This window comes from Mastigoproctus giganteus, chromosome 9 (genome assembly GCF_048544385.1).
Source record: "Mastigoproctus giganteus isolate SK-2022 chromosome 9, ASM4854438v1, whole genome shotgun sequence".
NCBI classification, from domain to species: domain Eukaryota; kingdom Metazoa; phylum Arthropoda; class Arachnida; order Uropygi; family Thelyphonidae; genus Mastigoproctus; species Mastigoproctus giganteus.
In genome coordinates, this window is record NC_143583.1 from 213,956,173 (window position 1) to 213,974,171 (window position 17,999).

Genomic DNA, 17,999 nt, shown 5'->3' on the forward strand with positions numbered 1-17,999 from the left:
AGTTTTGCAAATTACAGAGCCTGGAGACTAGGCATCGGCGAGGTAATCTGATAGAGGTGTATAAGGCTTTGAATGGCTTGAGCATGCTCAATGCCGATGGGATTCTTCCTCTTGCTCAGAATAATCACCTGAGAGGGCATAAATTCAAATTGAGGAAGGACGGATGTCGGATAGATGTGCGGAAATTTGCCTTTAGCCAGCGGGCAGTTGGTTTGTGGAATAGACTCCCATCGCTTGTTGTTGAAGTTGATAGCCTAAATAAATTTAAGGCTCAGCTGGACAGGTATTTCGAACGAACGGAGGGGTGAAATGGGAGTAGTGGTTTTTTTTTTTTTTTTTTGGCTGATGCTGAATAAGCTTGCTTTCTTGCATCATATGCCTCTACTAATGCTAATGCTAATGCTAATACTCCCAATATTATACCTAAAGTTTGATTACCTCTTTTGCTATGCTGTAATTGAATACATTCCACCAGCCCAAATGCCTTGTTCACTAAAATTTGCAACAATTTTCTTCCAGCTCTCTTTCCGTTATCGTACAATGATTTAACTCCTGTTCAGTATATATAGAATTTGGTATCCTCATCTATAATACTCCTTCTCATGAAAAACGTCTTAAAATGAAGAGGAAAATATGCAAATAAGGAACATGTTGATAAATATTAAGCAAATTAACTTGTATGTATATTACCAAAAACACTTCGTCATTGGCAAATATCACATGCTATAATTCGCATATAAGAACGCTCGCATGTATGCAGTCCTCCTCTGAAGCATTTATTCGTAGTGCCTGCTGTTATTATCAGAATAACAATAACGCTCAAACAGCTGCACTCGAACGCCTATAGAAGAGAAGAAAAAAGAATGAAGAAAACTAAGATACTTGCTAAATTCAATCCTTGAAGGATATCAAGGTTTGAACAAACTGGATACATTACTGATAAAAAATGGCAAAGCCGTCCTCCGACACAAGTAGTTGTCGAGATTGGCCGAAGCCAAGATATCTCAAAACAACGACAAAAGTAGTGAAAGCGCATTCTTATAAGTTCAAAACAATTGTTTCTTTCCAACCCAGAAGTCCATTTGAATTTTGCAAACCTGTGAATCGATCGCCCAACTTGAATATGACAAGCAAAAGCTAAATTGCGGTTCATGGTTCATTGAAGTACATTTCTATGTTTATAGTATTTTTAATGCATTTGTTGTATGGGCTGAAGAAAACTCAGAAAATCTACGCGCAGTAATTCACAAACCATTTCATGATGGGTATGGTGCAGATTCCCGTTCTCAACTGTCATAATTGGACCACAATTTTTTGAAGAAATTTTCGAGGTCACTTCCTTAAAGTGTTTGAATGTAAAAAATATACGGTTACATTGGGAAGTGCGCGAACTACAGAAAGTGAGAAGTGTTAGACCAAGCCATATTTCAACATTTTAACACTGTTTTTTTCATTTAACATTGTCATTTCAACGGGATGGGGGAATACGTTGGTGAATGAGGGACATTTTATTTGTTGGAATGCAAGCTTTTCATACATTTTGACTTTCCATCATCGGAGCATTTTTTTCTTTTTAAATTCAAACCTAATAGTTACTTATATACGGTCCCTTATAATGTATTAACCCAATTTGGCATCTCGAATTCTTTTAAAAGATTTCGCTCAGTCATTAAAGAGCTAATTTAGAGCACCAGTTCAATGGCATTTGCTTCGAGGCCTGTTTACAGTTTCGCTAACAAATCCGGACGAGGAACATAATGAATGTTCTTTGACCAGGAACTCGTTAATGTGACTACAGCAGCCACTGTGCATTTAAAGTTGGCAGTGGCATAAATTGCTCTGAAAAATGTCTAGGAAGCAGAAAGCGGGTCTATCTGCACGCTCGCTCTATCCTACTGTGATTGTCGAGGGTTAGAAAAGGACGCCTTTACCTAGAATAAGAACAACAACGCCCCTCGCAAGGATTGCAGGTAGCGCACGTTGTCCCCGTAATAATCGTGAAAGCAGGTGCATCGACCTCAAGGACGGGTGGTTTACCGTCTTATCGCCACCTGTTGAATGAATGTACCACGCTCGAGCGCTCACGCAGGTACAGTTCCGATGTTATGCTTCGTGAGAAAGAAGACATGCGGTCAAGTTTCCTTCCAACAATAAAAGCAGCAGCGTAGTAACTTAAGCCTAACTTTAGGCCTAGTTGCCTTCTATAATGATTTGCGCATTTCCTTATCTTCATCTGCTCTCTCAAGTTGAACAAAACAATTGTGCTAAGAAAATAAGCATCAAAAGGTCTTTTCAAATGGTTCCAGCCAGTTCGCCGCTTGTTTTCCTGTCAGGTGGACCGAGAAAGAAGGGGGAACTAAAGAGGAAATTTCCCAAACGCACCTGCTCGAGTTTTGGGACAGGTTCTGATACTTCGCTTACCCTTTATGATTATCTAAAACTGTTACAGGCACAATAAAATTCAGCCTGTTGCAATGTGTTTTTATTTCTTTTATTTTGTTATATTCGATGGCTTAGCTTACTCTTTCCTCAAATGACTCTTTTAATATATAAATATATTACAAGGCAGACTCAATCTCCAGCAAACACTGAAAATTTTGCCTACCAAGAGGTCTTATAATGTAATGTTCTAGCAAAAGATGTCTGGAATTCAAGCGTTGTAATAAAAGTGTTGCTAATTCGTATATTTAAATTATTTTTCTTTTACTGATTAACAATAATTACTGATATCTGTAATTTGATAATGAAATACTTTTAAAATTTTAATTTTATTGCAAGATATTCGAGAATGTGCGCTGGCAAATAGTAGGAGTTCATTCAATAACTTTAGTGTTCTTTTTAATGGAATCCAATTACTTCTACAGCCCAAAGCGTATATATAGAAACTCACGAATCACCATTAACCTCCAGGGGCTCACATCTGGTGAGTATGGGCTTGGCACTCCCAGGGTCCTGAGCTGGATATCATCATTTTTCTCTTTCTTGGTGATTCCTTTCTACTTCTCTCTGTCTCTCAGGGTAATAGGGAATTTTTTTTTTTTTTTTTTTTTTTGGCCGGTGCAGCATAAGCCTCAGGCTTCCTTGTACCATATGGCTAATAATAATAATAATAATAATAATAATAATTACATCTCAGAAGGAAGCTTTTGTTAGTAAACTATGCATTCAAAGTTTAGAGTCTGCCAACTATTTTGCCATACCTCTTCCAGCCTCAATGGACTGCTCAATATAAAAATAAGCCGCATTTCAATAAACCTGCAGGTATTAGACTCCATGAGATCACCTCAGACTGGAATCTATAGATAAAAAAAAAATCTATCAAGATGGGCACTCCCTAACCCTCCGTGGATTACAATTGTGGTTAAATGAGATAGTTATTTCAGTCTGTGGGGTAAGCATTCTCTGACAAGCTTAAATATAAAACAATTTCATGCTATCCACACCTACAGTTCTGCTGAATACAATCAGATATACACCAATTGTTCGAAATCAGAAAAGACAGTAGGTGCTGAGGCAGTCTTACCTGCTTTCACTGTTTCTATTTCTCTACCAACAGAGTCTAGCAATTTCCCTGCAGAACTTTTTGCCATCTACTTAGCTCTTAATCACCTATATTCTCAAACCAGCGCACAGAATATCATCTATACCCATTCTTTAAGTTCTCTTGCCTCAACAGAATGAAACAGCACAATGAAACACACTCACTCCTGAAACAAATCAGATCTAAACTGATCCAGCTACAAGACAAACAACATACAGTGGTATTCGTTGATCCCAGCTCACTGTGGAATGCTCAGAAATGAAAATGCAGAACAGGCAGCAAAACAACTAATAAATACAAATGCAATTGATATGAAGATTTCTGTGCAAAACTACAAAACAATTATACGAAAAACCTACTACTCCCAATGTAGTAGGTTTTCCGTACTACTAAGACCCAGAAACTAAGACCCAGCCATCTTTCTGCACCTCTAGCACCAGGAAAGTAAGAAAAGAAGTGGTTCTTGCAAGAGCACGCATTGGACCCTCTCATATAACTCATCTTACCTTCTCAGAGAAGGCCTTCCACGGTGTACTCACTGCCATAATGTTCTCTCAATAAAATATACTTTACTTGACTGTTCCTATTATCAGCAGGAAAGACTAGAATCATTCCTATCTCACAGAAATTTGCAGGAATATATTACAATGAAACACATCTTGGGAAATGAAGCAAACCTAGATGAACTTTTTTTCGCTTTCTAAAGAAAATAAGGATGTTCTAAAAACTTGAAACTATTATATTAAAATGAAAGGCATAATATAACCGCTTTAGCTCTTGTGCCTTCAATAACAACAACATGCGAGGCAGTACTTTAAATGTGGGGTGAATACAGCGGCATGCCGGTTAGGTCAACATATATTTTATTTAAAAAGTTTATCCAACACTCACCAGTTTTCTTTGGTCCTGCATATGCTAGAACGTGTAATCGACAAACACCATCTTAACGACACGACAAGCACTTTCCATAAAAGGAAGCTTTGCTTTCTTTTATGGAAAGTTTTACTGAATCGTCAATATGATGAACATACCATTCGAAAAAACAGTTTTCAGTTAATATTTGAAGGAAAAGACGTCTCTCAATAAAATTAACGAGTGAGTAGACGTTTTTTTAGCAAATCTGTTTTTATAGCAGATGTTTTTTTCTGTTTAGTTTGAATAAATTGTTTAGTTTGGTGAAACAGAAAAAAAAGACCACTTAATGGTATTTAAAATAAATACCATTAAGTGGTCATTAATGGTATTTATTTTAAAAACATTCAGACATATTTTTGATAATAGGAACCCCTCTAAACTAATTATTACTGCAAATAAGTTTATGAGCTTTCTTTACATTTAAATCCAACGCGCGTTGTTATTAAAATTTGGAATTTTAATAACGTTAATATACTGGTGTGCAAAATTTAAGGACCAGTCAGGTTTTCATCTGTAGCTTCTCATAGGAGTGGCCTGGATATGGGAAAAGCATACCAAAGGAACCTCGTGAGGTACAGAAATGATGAAGGAAACAACACCGACACAACAACGGAAACAAAACGGTACAGAGGGACTTTATTCAAAAATGGCAACAGAGCACTGGCTGCCATTATACAGATGCATCACTTCAAAAGGTGGAACAAAGGGAAGAGGTGGTCCTCAGTAGGAGATATGGCCACCCTTAATGTCAATGCAGGCTTTGCACTGCCTGTCCATATTTAGAACAATGTTGTTGATAAGGTCTTGCGGTAACATCGTCCATTGCTTTGTCAGCGCCATCTTCAGCTGGTGAACATTTTCTAGTGGGTGTGGACGTGCCACTAGGCGTCTCCCCAGAGCGTCCCATTTGTGTTCCAGGGAAAGATTACCTCAGTACAGTAGCGTGCACCGGTTACAGTACCGCCTTCCAGTACCTGGAGTTGTGTACGTCCATCCAAGATAACGCCTCCCCAGACGAGAACGCCTCGAACGCCATATCAATCTCTTTCAGTGATGTCTGCGGGGTGATACCGTGTGCCATCCTCTCGCCAGATTAGCTGACGTCCAGAATCGCTGCTGAGACCGAATCTACTCTCATCTGTAAAGAGTACCTTAAGTAAAGATTTTGTGGTTGTAACCTTTAGAAATAGTGGTGGTCCTTAAGTTTTGGACACCAGTGTAATTCAGATTAATATTCAATTATTAAAGAAATAAGCTAATAGGGAACCTTTATGAATGGATTGATCAGGGTCACTTTATGCGATTTTTCTAGGGGTTGAAATTAGTTTCAAGCCAGTCCTGTCCTCAAACTTGGCAGGAAAAAAGATTCCCCTTCATTGGCTAGAATGAAAATACATTAAGAATGCGGGTTCTCTACATTTTCTGTTGTATTATTTTTCAATTTTTTATTTTGTCAGTTGAGACCTTGGGTCAAATGTAAGTTACCCATTATCTCCCAAGAAATTCCTGTTCACTACATTCTTCAGCCTGCCCTGAGCCTTAAAGAATACTTGGGCAACGAGATTTTTTTGCTCTTCCTAGGTCCTCCTTCCTAGCACGGTTTATTTTTTTCTTTCTTTCATACTGTATCTGAATTATAGCTTTATATCCAGGAAATTGCATAAAAAAACTGTTGTTCAAATTGGAGAATTGGCATTAAGTCAAGTTACTGCTATGGATAAAGGGACGGTTAGGTGGAAGAAGACAGAGAGTGGTTATCGATGGGCACTGCTCTTCGTGGAATAATGTTATTAGTGGAGTCCCGCAGGGTTCACTGCTGGACCCATTGTTGTTTTGAATATTTATTAATGGTATTGATGAAGATACATCAGGCTTAATGTTCTAAGTTTGCAGATGATACAAGGTTGGCACAGTGGTTAATTATAGTAATCAGGGTGAGCTACTGCAACAAGATTTAGGAAAATTGGGTCGATGGGCTGAGAAATGGCAGTTGAAGTTTAACATTGACAAAATTCAAAGTACTGCATATGAGTAGCAGTAATCTCAGAGTAACTTATCAACCGTGTGGTACTACACTCAGAGTAGTGGAAAAAGAAAAAAAAAACCTGGTGGAAATTCCCTGAGCAGTGCAGACATGCTGCCAGGACAGCTCATGGGGTTTTGTCAATGGTATACAGAAACTTTGCTAGCAGGGATAAGGAGGTGATTATCCCTTTGTACAAGGCCATGGTTAGGCAGCATCTTGAGTACTGTATACAGGTCTGGAAGCCTTATTTTAGAGAGGATGTAGATCTGCTGGAGTGGAGAGAAGCGCAACGAGATCGAGGAAGGGAACAAAAGGGTCCTCTCAGCAAGGCTTCAGTTCTTCAGTTCTGCAAATCACAGCGTCTGGAGACTAGGAACCTGCAAGGTGATCTGATTGATTTGTTTAAGGCTTTGAATGGATGAGCAAGCTCAATGCTGATGGCATTCTTTCTCTTGCTCAGACTACGCACATTAGGGGGCATAAATTCAAATTGAGGAAGAATGGTTGTATGACAGATGTGTGAAAGTTTTCCTTCAGCCTTCCACAAGCCTTCTGGAAGAAGTTTTCCATCTTTGTTTGTTGGAAAAACTTCCATCTGTTGTTGAAGAAGTGGGTAGTTTGAATAAATTCAAGGAAGTAAACTAACTGTTAGAGGGGATGTACAAGTGATATGGAAAGTTTTTTTCTTTTTTTGGCTGGCGCTTTATAAGTTTTTTTTTTTCTTGCAAAATTTGCCAGTACTAATACTAATTGGATTTTTGGCAAATTAGATTTGGCCAATTGGATTTTTGGCCTGGTTAACCAATGGACAAAACATAAACATAGACGAAATAAACTGATAATTCACAGCATACTGAGCAGCATTCCTTGCTTGTTAAGAATAAGTTTTAAAAGTCTCTACAAATGAAATTATTCCTCACAGACATAGCAAACACCAGCTTTTTATTTTAACACCGAGAGGCCTATTGTCCTGTGCATCAACTACACTGCGTAACGATTTTTTTTTTATTCTGTTTATTTTTATTTCGTGCAGTTTCTTTATAACAAGTTTTAATCGCTTAACTACAATTTCTGCCAGAGGAGATAAACCAGGAGACGATTTAATCAGTTCTAATATACTTAATGAAAGGTATGAAGTGTGGATAAATTCAATTATATACTTGTATATATAAATTCAATATTAAAGTATTTTTTAGTGAAACCTCATAATACCATTAATTTTTTTGTATATATAGTTCAAAATTTATCCGAACAGGAAAAGTGCCACTATACCTAACCTATTGCTAGTGAAACAATTTTCCAAAAGTTGGATATTCAAGACGTCTTCCAATGCTTTTGTAGAAAAAATGACTGCTTTTGGTTTGCTCCCTTTTTTTGGGGGGGGGGAGAGGCTTCTCTAGTAAATGTCTTATAATTTCATAGTGTTCGTCACGTGAAATGAAAGAATTGAAGCAATCGCTGGAAATGTATTCTTATAAACAAAACAGACTTCAGATTTCTAGGTGATGCTGATGAACAAATGCCACTCTTTCAGAATGTGATCAATGCCAACTTGTTCAAGAAGATCATTCACGTCTGAACAACAACACAATCAGCAACTATGCAAAAGTGAGACATCTTTTCTGCTAATTGTCTTTCATGTAGGATCCGATAAATTCCACTCTTTCTTGACAAGATATCAAGAGTTCCGCATTGGATGGGACGAGACCTAAATCCTAAATGAGTGATCTAATTACCGCTCATCGGGAAGAGTAGTGTATTTCTTGCATGCTTTACTGAAAACGCAATCATTATCCTGTTCACCAGATAAGTTCTTCGCCTCTGAATTATCTTAAACATTACTTTTAGCCATCTTATGATTTCTTTGTCTTTCATGCGATTTTTTAAAATGTAATTCATATGTACAACAGTACAATTCACCAATGCAAAACATTTTATGTGAAGAGTCTGAACCCATACATTGCCAACCCAGTGGTATGCATTTTCAATGCCATCCTGTCACAGCAGGAATGGCATTGAAAATGCATGGAATAAATACGCCATCACACCTACAGAAGACGTCAGGGCCAAAAGCACCAAGCACTTCAGGCCTATGTCGTTGGCACCAGTGCTAGTCACAAACACTGTAAAAAGCAATTATATTTGTTTTAACAAAGCATCTCTTTCCACAACAGCCACGCATTAGCTAACCACTCCACTAAGACAAAACAAAAAAAAAGTTGATTAGACTGGCTGTCTAATCAACTGCCTGAAGATGAAACCATTTTCCCACTTTGCGGAAATACCTTGGCATTCATAAGATCCTTGCTCATATGCAGAACTGTTTTCCTCGGGAAAACAAATTATTCTACACTAGAATGTTGGAGTGTCGCAAGGAGAAGTTTTGTCCGGATTGCATTTCATGGCTGCACTCATACCTCTCATCGATTTCAAGGAATATATTTTGGTGTACGCAGGTGATATCATGATACTGACTTCAGTCCTGCCGGAGCTGACTCATTGGTCCTGTATAAAAGGATCACTGAGTTAACTTTTACCTTAAGCAGTTTAGGATGCACATAAATTCCAGTAAATCGATGGTGATATTTTCTTTAAAGTCATCACCAGCCAAAATTCTACCCAAATTTCATGGACTCCATATCCCAGTAGTGAAAAGCCAAAAAGATCTTAGGGTTATTTTCGACTAAAATGCACAACTTTAGAACTGTAAGAATAAATAAAACGTGGGATTGTTATTGAAACTCAGAGACAGAACAAGAATCATTGAAATAAAAAAAAAAAACATGGCCATTCCAAAACAAAAAAGAGAGAAAGAAAGAAACCATTTAGTTCCACCATTCACTGGAAAATCATATTCTCTGTGTTTTTTGAAAATAAGTTCCTCCCATTATAGTGATTGTTTCCCACTACTGACAAGCGTAATGTGCACGTTTCCATGTAAATTATCTCTTCAGAAAGAATTTTTATAGGAATTAAAACATTCCCCCATAATCTCACACGTTCCTGGTGAATCCTACTCGCTTCAAAAATTGAAGAACTCCTTGCATGTCCAGGGTCTTAAAGGATAACGCCAATGTTCAAAGCCTTGTGGGACAATTCGTCCCACAAGGCTTTGAACATTGGCATTATCCTTTAAGACCATACATTTTTATACATTTGGTGAGGCCAAATTTCGCACTTTATTTATGAAGCTATCTTTGTATTTTCAGGCTATCTTTGTAAACAAAGATAGCCTGAAAATTTTCAAGCTGTCTTTATTTGCAGTTTGAAAGTTTTTTCAATGCAACCTCACTCTTTGAATTAAGGGGAGTGATTGCGCTGAAATTGAATTAAAGCATTCTGAACAATTCTCTGACTGGTTAACTTCCTAGCGAGTATCCATTGTGATAAAATAAAATCATGCAATTTCGTTTTATGCATAGAACCAAAATCAAGAATGACAGCTAATCCTCCTGGAAAACAATCGTAAAAGAAGCTTGCTCTTGATATTATCGTAAAACAAAATAAAATTATTTTTAATTGAAAAAAGAAAGAAAAAGGAAAAAAATGAAGATACCAGAAAACTCAATTACAGAAACTTAAAAAAAACCCTGACAAAGATTATTATAAGAGAGTGGAAATTATTCTTTGTACCTTCTACCCTGATGGTACTTATTTTGTAGTTGATGCTTATTTGCTGATAACGACCATAACAAGAAAAACTAAACAGCGTTGCTATCTACAATTAGATCAAGCAAAATTTGAAACACAAAGGCATTAATGAACTATAAAGTAGGGATCCAGTAGTCAATGGCAAACGGGCCTGTTCAACTCTATTATAACAAAAGCGTGCACAACTTAAATAGATGTAATTTAAGATGCCAATAATCATGATTTTGAACTGTTCTGTTTCACATAAAATTATGACTTTTTAATACAATGATTTTGATAATGATCTGGATATAATGCAAGGTCTAACGCTTTCTGTTTTTTCACATATCATCCCAAAAATAACTTATACATTTGGTGGAGTTGAATTTAAAACAGCAGAGGAAGAAAGGGATTTGCGAGTTACGACACTGTGGGGCACGAAGTTCTCCAGCAGGGTAGACAGGCGGCAAGGATGATGGTGATTTATCGACCATTTACCTGTAGAGTTAGGGATGTCATAATCTCACTGTATAAAGCTCAGTGAGACCACACTTGGAATACTCTTTCCAAGTATGGAGACTGCACCTAAAAAAAAAAAAAAAGACATCGAGCTTCTTGAAAGGGTTCAAGGACTTCAAATATGTGGGCTACAGAGAAATGGAACTGGACACCTCAGAAGGGGTTTGATTGAGGTGTACAAGGCTCTAAGCGGAAAGGAAAATGCGTGAGGATATAAATGGTTCCAGAACGAGGGGCTGAGAAGAGGTTTAAATGTAGGAAGCTTTTTATTAGCCAGAGAGTTAATAATTACTAGAACAAGCTATCTCTATTGGTGGTTGAGGCAGACATGAATAAATTAAGAGGTCGGCTGGATAGAACCCACCACCTGAGAAGGGAGTCAAAGAGGTAGCTCATTTTATAATTTTTTTCGCTGATGCAGCAATGAAACTGTGATTTCTGGTCAGAATTTGCTGATTACTGAAGAATAATTCTTTCTTTCTGTTTATGCTATATATTTTGTTATAATTTTATATTGAGATGGCAATTATATTCTCTTCAGCACCTTTATAGCGGTCTCAGGCGAGAATAGCATGGTTTTTTTCTCCCGGAAACTCGGGTTTTTCGTCCAGCAAACAGACAATCGACCTCAGAACGCACGCAAATTACAGATAATATACATGGAGCAATATGGCCTTAGTCGCCGGAGCTCCTAAAAGCCTACTATGGCGGAATCTTTATAGTAATAGCGTTATCAAAAGCCACCATCTCATACCAAAGGTGAACCGCATGTCCCTTCTACAAAAAAAAAAAAAAACATGTAAAAGTAGTAGTAGGAGTTTTAGGAGCATCAGCGACAAAGGTCATATTTCTCCGTATATACTGTCTGTAAATTGCATGTTTTGTGTGTTCTGTGGTCGATTTTCTGTTTGCTGGACGAAAAACTCGAGTTGCCAAGGGGAAAAGCCATGCTACCCTCGCCTGAGACCATCTAAAACAGCCATGTTGTGAAAAAGACCCATAAAAATTCCTCACATCATTGACGGAACTTGAACTCGAGTCTTTCTCACCCAGTGCGAGGGAAGACGCGATTCTAGCAACTGTGCTACCACGAGGGCAACCTGTGAAAGAAATTTACTTTTGCACTTTTTACAGTTCTGTAAATGAAACCCTATGAGATAAATTTTCTAGTCACCTAACGAAAAAAGGCAAACATAGGATGCAACATATGATCATTTTCACAGGTACAACCTGGTGCAGGGAGATATCATTTAGACGATTGTCAGTGATGGGATTGCCGTCGGTAGGATGAAGATAAAACATCGTGGAGATCGCCAGGTTCTTTTATGTGTCTGAAAATGGCATGTCAAGGAATGGCAGAAATTCTAGAAGATAGAATCATCTAACCAAATGGCATCAACGGTATCAAAAGCGATAAATATCTGTCTAACAGAAAAATGCATTACATCAAATTGCATTGAAGTTCTCCTTGGCCGCAGATTGTATCAAAGTATACATGTCAATTAAAAGCTTTTGGCAAAATCCATTTAATTTACTGAGTTACAGCGTCTTTAAGCTCTAAACAAAGGAAAAATAGATTAGATAACCTGAAAGTCTCACTTTCTAACGCAATCCCACAAGAGAAACCATTTCATAACGGACTACTGAATAATATAGTCAAGGTTCAGTTTGAATAGGAATTGAAGTCAGATCTGGAGAAAGAGAGAAACAGTGGTGGGTAGTATCACCCGTTCTAACGTATGGGAAAACGACAGTTTGGTGGCGGAGGAACAATGGTGTAGGGAAGCGTCATAGTTAAATGACCGCACGCTCTTTTATGTTTTAGTGGGTGGACCTTGACTGCTGAAATGTTATAGCCTGTGTGAGGCTGTCCCGGATGACAAGTGCTTCCGAATTCTCTTTTATGGATAACGCACTTCCCAATAGGGCTCATCTGGTAGTTGAATCTCTGGGGAGCAACGATATCCAGAGAATGGAGTGGCCTATCAGGAACCTTTGAGAACATGTGTAATGTGCTGAGTTTCAAGATGTCACCCTCAAGAAGCCTATATCAGCTAAAATGTGCCCTCAAAGAGGAAGAAAGGGGTTACTGCCTACAGGCCTTCTGAATAAACTTGCTGTTAGTTACGACAGCTCAGCGTGAGAGTTATTTCTGCACTGGGTTCATTCCATGTATATTCAGTGCTCAATTTGGTAGATTTTTGAGCTGTTCACTTGTATATGTTCGCACAAAATTTTTGGGCATCTCGGTTGGTGGTGATAAATCTAAAAATGTATAACTTCCTTAAGTGCATTCATTAACAAGCAGTTAAGTATCAAATTAAAGATGGTTTTTATAGACATTCTCAGAAAATCAAGTACAAAAAATGTTTTTTTTTTTTTTAAATACAAGTTCCAAAATAACGCAATTCGCAAGCAGATTCTAAGAGAACAGAGACGTAGTAGTGCAGTGATGGAATGCATGCCTTTCAAGAGAGCTGTAACTATATTTTCGGCGTAGTGTGTGTGTGTGTGTTTATGAATTCAGCCTTTGATAAAATACAACAGAAGCATTCAAAACCTTTAAAATTTAATCTATCGAGTATCTTGTTTAAAAAAAATTCTAACGTCCGGTTATGGATCGCGTAATTCATGATGGATAAACAACAACATAATAAACAGCTAAAAAATTGAAACTAATTTCGAAATTAACATTTAACAGCCTTGAGAAGTGGAAACGCAGGGAGGGACTGCTTGAATTTCATCCAATGAACTCGGGTGAGATTATCCTGGTGGCTTCCCCTCCTCTTTTCTCTTCTCTTTTGATAAAATGCAGTGGAAATCCATCGAGGTGCCTTCGGGAAATACAGATTATGATCGAAAGCTGCGATTCTTCTGTGAGAGTTTCACGGATTTCGGTTGGTTTCATATTAACGAAGCATATCCAGGGGATGACGCGTTTACTATTGTTCCTCTTCTAAGAAGAAAGTCTGCGTGTATGTAATGTCTTATTTCCGGCGGTTTATTCAAAACAAACTCTCGTGGGTCTGCCGCCGCTCGCAGACTCCCGGCCCGATCTCTCCGGCGGCTTCCTCTCCTCCTCCTTCGAGATCGCCATGCTCCCTAATAAATTCCTATCCTTTAACAGCCCATCCTAATATTTTTGTTTATTCGCTTCCGACTTGAAATTCTAGGACGAAACTTGCTGCACACCTGCCCCTGCAACAACAGCATACTCGAGCGTGTGTCTGTCGTTTTCTTTTTATTGCATTGTGTAGATTTTCTTGGACTCTGCCGTCGAAGTGCGGACATCCCCACTTCCTTCTCGCTCCACCAACTTCACGCCATTCACGAGCATCGTGCTCACCTTTAGCTGCCATCTGGCGCGGAAGCGCACGAAATGTCGTTCGCGGGCTGATCCTTGGTTATCGGCGCGCAACAATATTCGCACGCGCTTCCTGGCGAACCGTAGATGCCTCGCCCAAAACACGTGCGTTCGGGGATAGCTGGCTCTGGGTGTTCGAAATGTTGTTTAGCCTACTGGGACGCGGAGAACGCGTTTTGTCTGGCATTCATAAAATGAAAAAAATGAGCGACTTAAAATATAAAAACTGGTCAAGGTGCGCTGTCGGGGTATTGTAGTCAGGGGACGGCAGGGTCACCACAAGCGACCGGAGAAACGGGGGGAAGGTGAAAGTCGATGCCATTGTCGAGCTAGTAGTCAGCACAGCTGCAATCGGATGTCCACGTGCACCAAAACCCACATAAAGGTAGAGTAACATTCAGTGCCGATTATGATAGTGACTTTGTACTCGATTCAATGCTTCGCCAATAGCGGCTCTCTCATTTTTACTTCCGCACCGCTGGTAACGGTGTGAACCCAGGCTACTAATGTTCCCCCAAAGTACCTGCGCTAATAATTTAACCACTAAATGCCACAAACAAACGGGGCCCAGTTGATGGAGGAAGAGGCAAAGGAGAGTGGAGCGTCGGATCTGCTACATACGTGACTTCCTGTTGGTGTGCTCCTCGGCAGATAAGGAAGCTAAGAAGTTGATAAAGGGTTTATAGCACCCGCAGGCATGCAAGAACGCTGGAAGAAGTGATGTCATCAATTGTGTCCTTTTTTACTCAACACAATACCCCATTAGCCGATGGATGACTCTTTGACCTCAAAAAAAGCAAGCGTGAATCTGATGTTGCTGCGGGGACAAAGGGAAAGGGAAGCTACGGATATATATAAAGTACCCTCTACTCTCAGGTCACTTCCAGGTGCGGTCTGTCATTAAATAGTTTCCTCCACCCTTTAAATTGCTCATTCAAGTAATGCGAGAGAAATCATTCCTCGGACTTTCCAATTGCCTGATAGCAATGGTCGTTAGAGACGAACGAGTGTTTGCCAGAGACATTTCTTCCAGAATAAAGTCACAGTTTAAGCAATTATCTTCGCAATATTTTTCCTCTTTCGATTCATTAAAATGATGGCTCGACATGTTTATCAAAGGGTTAAGCTCTGTTAAGTACGTACATCTCGAGATGGCTTAATATTTATTTGCTGGTGAACATAAAGTCATTTATAGAACTGCACAAAAATATAGTTTACATTGTGCTTGCCAATAATTAGGAAGTTTGTTAAATGGTCATACTGGGGGCTTCAGCATGCATAGTATGCTTCTGTCGAGGAAGAATCATTTCTAAATTTTGGGACCCTGGGGTCCTAAGGTTCCCCCTCTATGATTATTCTAAGGATCTCGTCCGAGAACAGGTGCACATCCTTGATAGCTCCGTTGGTATCTACTTACTCAGTTAAATGCAGTCCCTGTGGAATCTGACTTCGAAATCCCTCTAGTTCCACATCCCGTGGAATTTCCCTTAATGGAGTTTATCTCAGTTCAACTCTTTCGCAGCCAGTACATTATCCTCGAGAGTCAGTGAAAACAAGAAGAGTAAAAGAGAGAGATCAGAACAGCAACAGGTATGCTTCAGAACATGCTGATGGCATTCCGTCGACTCTAGAATTTCTAACAGAGGGTCTTCAATAATTAAATTTTATATTAAAAGATTTCCTTCTTTGAGCCATGTAAGCCATCTTTGAGCCATCTTTTTCCATGTAAGCAGAGTTAGAGATCAAATGTGACCGAAAACGAACTGAACGCAAAGTGGACGTTTTTATCTAGTTGGAACAATAACACGACATTTCCATGAAACTGTCCTAACAGCCTTTCATCACAGTGGCCAAACTCAAGATCGACAGGATTCGCAACAAACAGAATTCCAGAGCAGACTCAGACAGGAGTCCCACTATACTACTCTCATTCACCTTAAATACTCAGCATCTTTTTGGAGGTCCAAAACTGTCGCTTCTCTACGTGATTCCTTCATTATTTACTAATATGAAGATTGAGCCATTCTCTTTGCTTTCACTTACGTTTTTTTAATACTTTTTAATTAATTTTTTTTTTACTTTTGATTTTTTCCCATCACTGTCCTTCCTCTCCCTTCTATTTCGCTGCTTTAAAACCGGAAATTAAAATCATTAATCGGCTAGTATTTCACATAATAAGAAAAGCATTTAGCAATCAAAATCAGCAAAGCATAGCAAAAATTTTAATAGTGCACGCCATCTCAAATTGTGGTCTTTTTTTTACCAAAAATAGTTAAAGGTGGTCATAAACGGGTGAGTGAGGTCCGTTAGGGTTGATATTGACGAAGGAACAGAGGAATATGTATTCCTTTTCCGTATTCCTGACGACTTAAAGGTTGTACCCGAATCAATCCGTGCCCCTTCAAATTGATTTAGGCCAACTCAAAGTATGGTCTGAAAAATGGCAAATAAAATTTAATGCTATTAAATGAAATTACACTTGGGGAAATAGAAAACCAGGGAAAGTTGTAGTTTAGAAGAGGCGAATTCAAACAATATCCAAATTGAGAAAGAATTGAGGATTGCGATACAGAAAGATATGAATTTCAACCATGCAGTGTAAGCAGCCAATGATTTATCGGAATTTTTCAAGTAGACAGAAGAAGGGAGTTAACCCTTTCTAAAGACGATGGTGCGACCACACTTGGATTGGAATATTGTGTCCAGGTGTGGAGCTGTTAAGACCACCTATAACCTAGTAACAGTTCATTCCAAGAGTGTATCATACGTTGACTCTCTTTGGGCAGCTATTCTACGTTCTATTCTATCTGTCTATCTCTATTCTGTTGCTCTCCTTAAATTTAAATTTATGTTCACTTGCATATATCGATTGAAGTGTAAAGATGACCCCGCGTTTAATTTACCAAAACCTTTTAAAGCCTCAAAACTCTCAATGAAGCCTGCAAATGCTTAGTTTCAAAAACACTGCAACTTATAGAACTCATCTCTTTTTTCATAACGTCCTTTTGTGCATTTAACCAATCTTTCATGCTCTTCCCTCTTCCCTTTCCAACAGATCCACATATTTCATAAAACAGAATTTCCAAGCCTTTATGCAATATACTCGATGTGGTCTTGGACTTCTTTTTTAATGGAATAATCACCTCTTTGTTTCTCCTAGCAAAGTTTCTATATATCATTGAAAGAGCCACATGAGCCTTCTTAGCAGCCTGTCCAGTCTGTACAAAGAATTTCATATCAAATTGCATAATTATTCTCGAGATGAAGTTATTCATTTCAGTCTCTTTAAGTCATCATTGTTACTTGAATAGTTGGAGGTTTACTTCGGATTTGATTCATAAAAATGGATAAACTGAATGAATATTCATAAAAATGAATAAACTCCGTTAGCACTTGCCGCCTTTCCACTTTTAATTGTAATAATTTCACTTCCGACCCCTTTCAGCTGAGCCACTGGTATTGCCTAGTTCACAAATTAGCGGATTATCAGAAAAAAATTTGCGTGAAATTTAAAAAAAAAAAATTTTGAAGCTGAAGAATTAATCTTTCAATTTAATATGTAGTATTTTTCGACTGAAAACATTACTCACAAATCATTGAAAAATATAAATAAAATAAAATGGATTCTCATTACAATTTACCTATCAAAAGTGGACAATAAAAACTTACAATTAAATCAGTCAAAAAAAGTGTGGATTGACTGGCTTACAAGGATAGTTACTGGAAAGCTACTAGCACAACAATCTTCTTTCATTATAGTAAAATACAAGGTTGGAAAACCATCAGCAACTTTCCCGTAACTTCCATACCTTAGATTGAATCGTTATGATGCAAAGTTAATATCATATGGAAGTTAGGACTTATTAAAAACCGAACCTTATTAAGGTAATCTAACTGCATCAATCCTCTGAAGTCCAGCATTATTTTTGCTGTCTTCCCGTTCTGGTCCAGCAAGAAATGAAAAAAATGAATACTGAATACGAGCTCTTCTAACTATTTCTTTT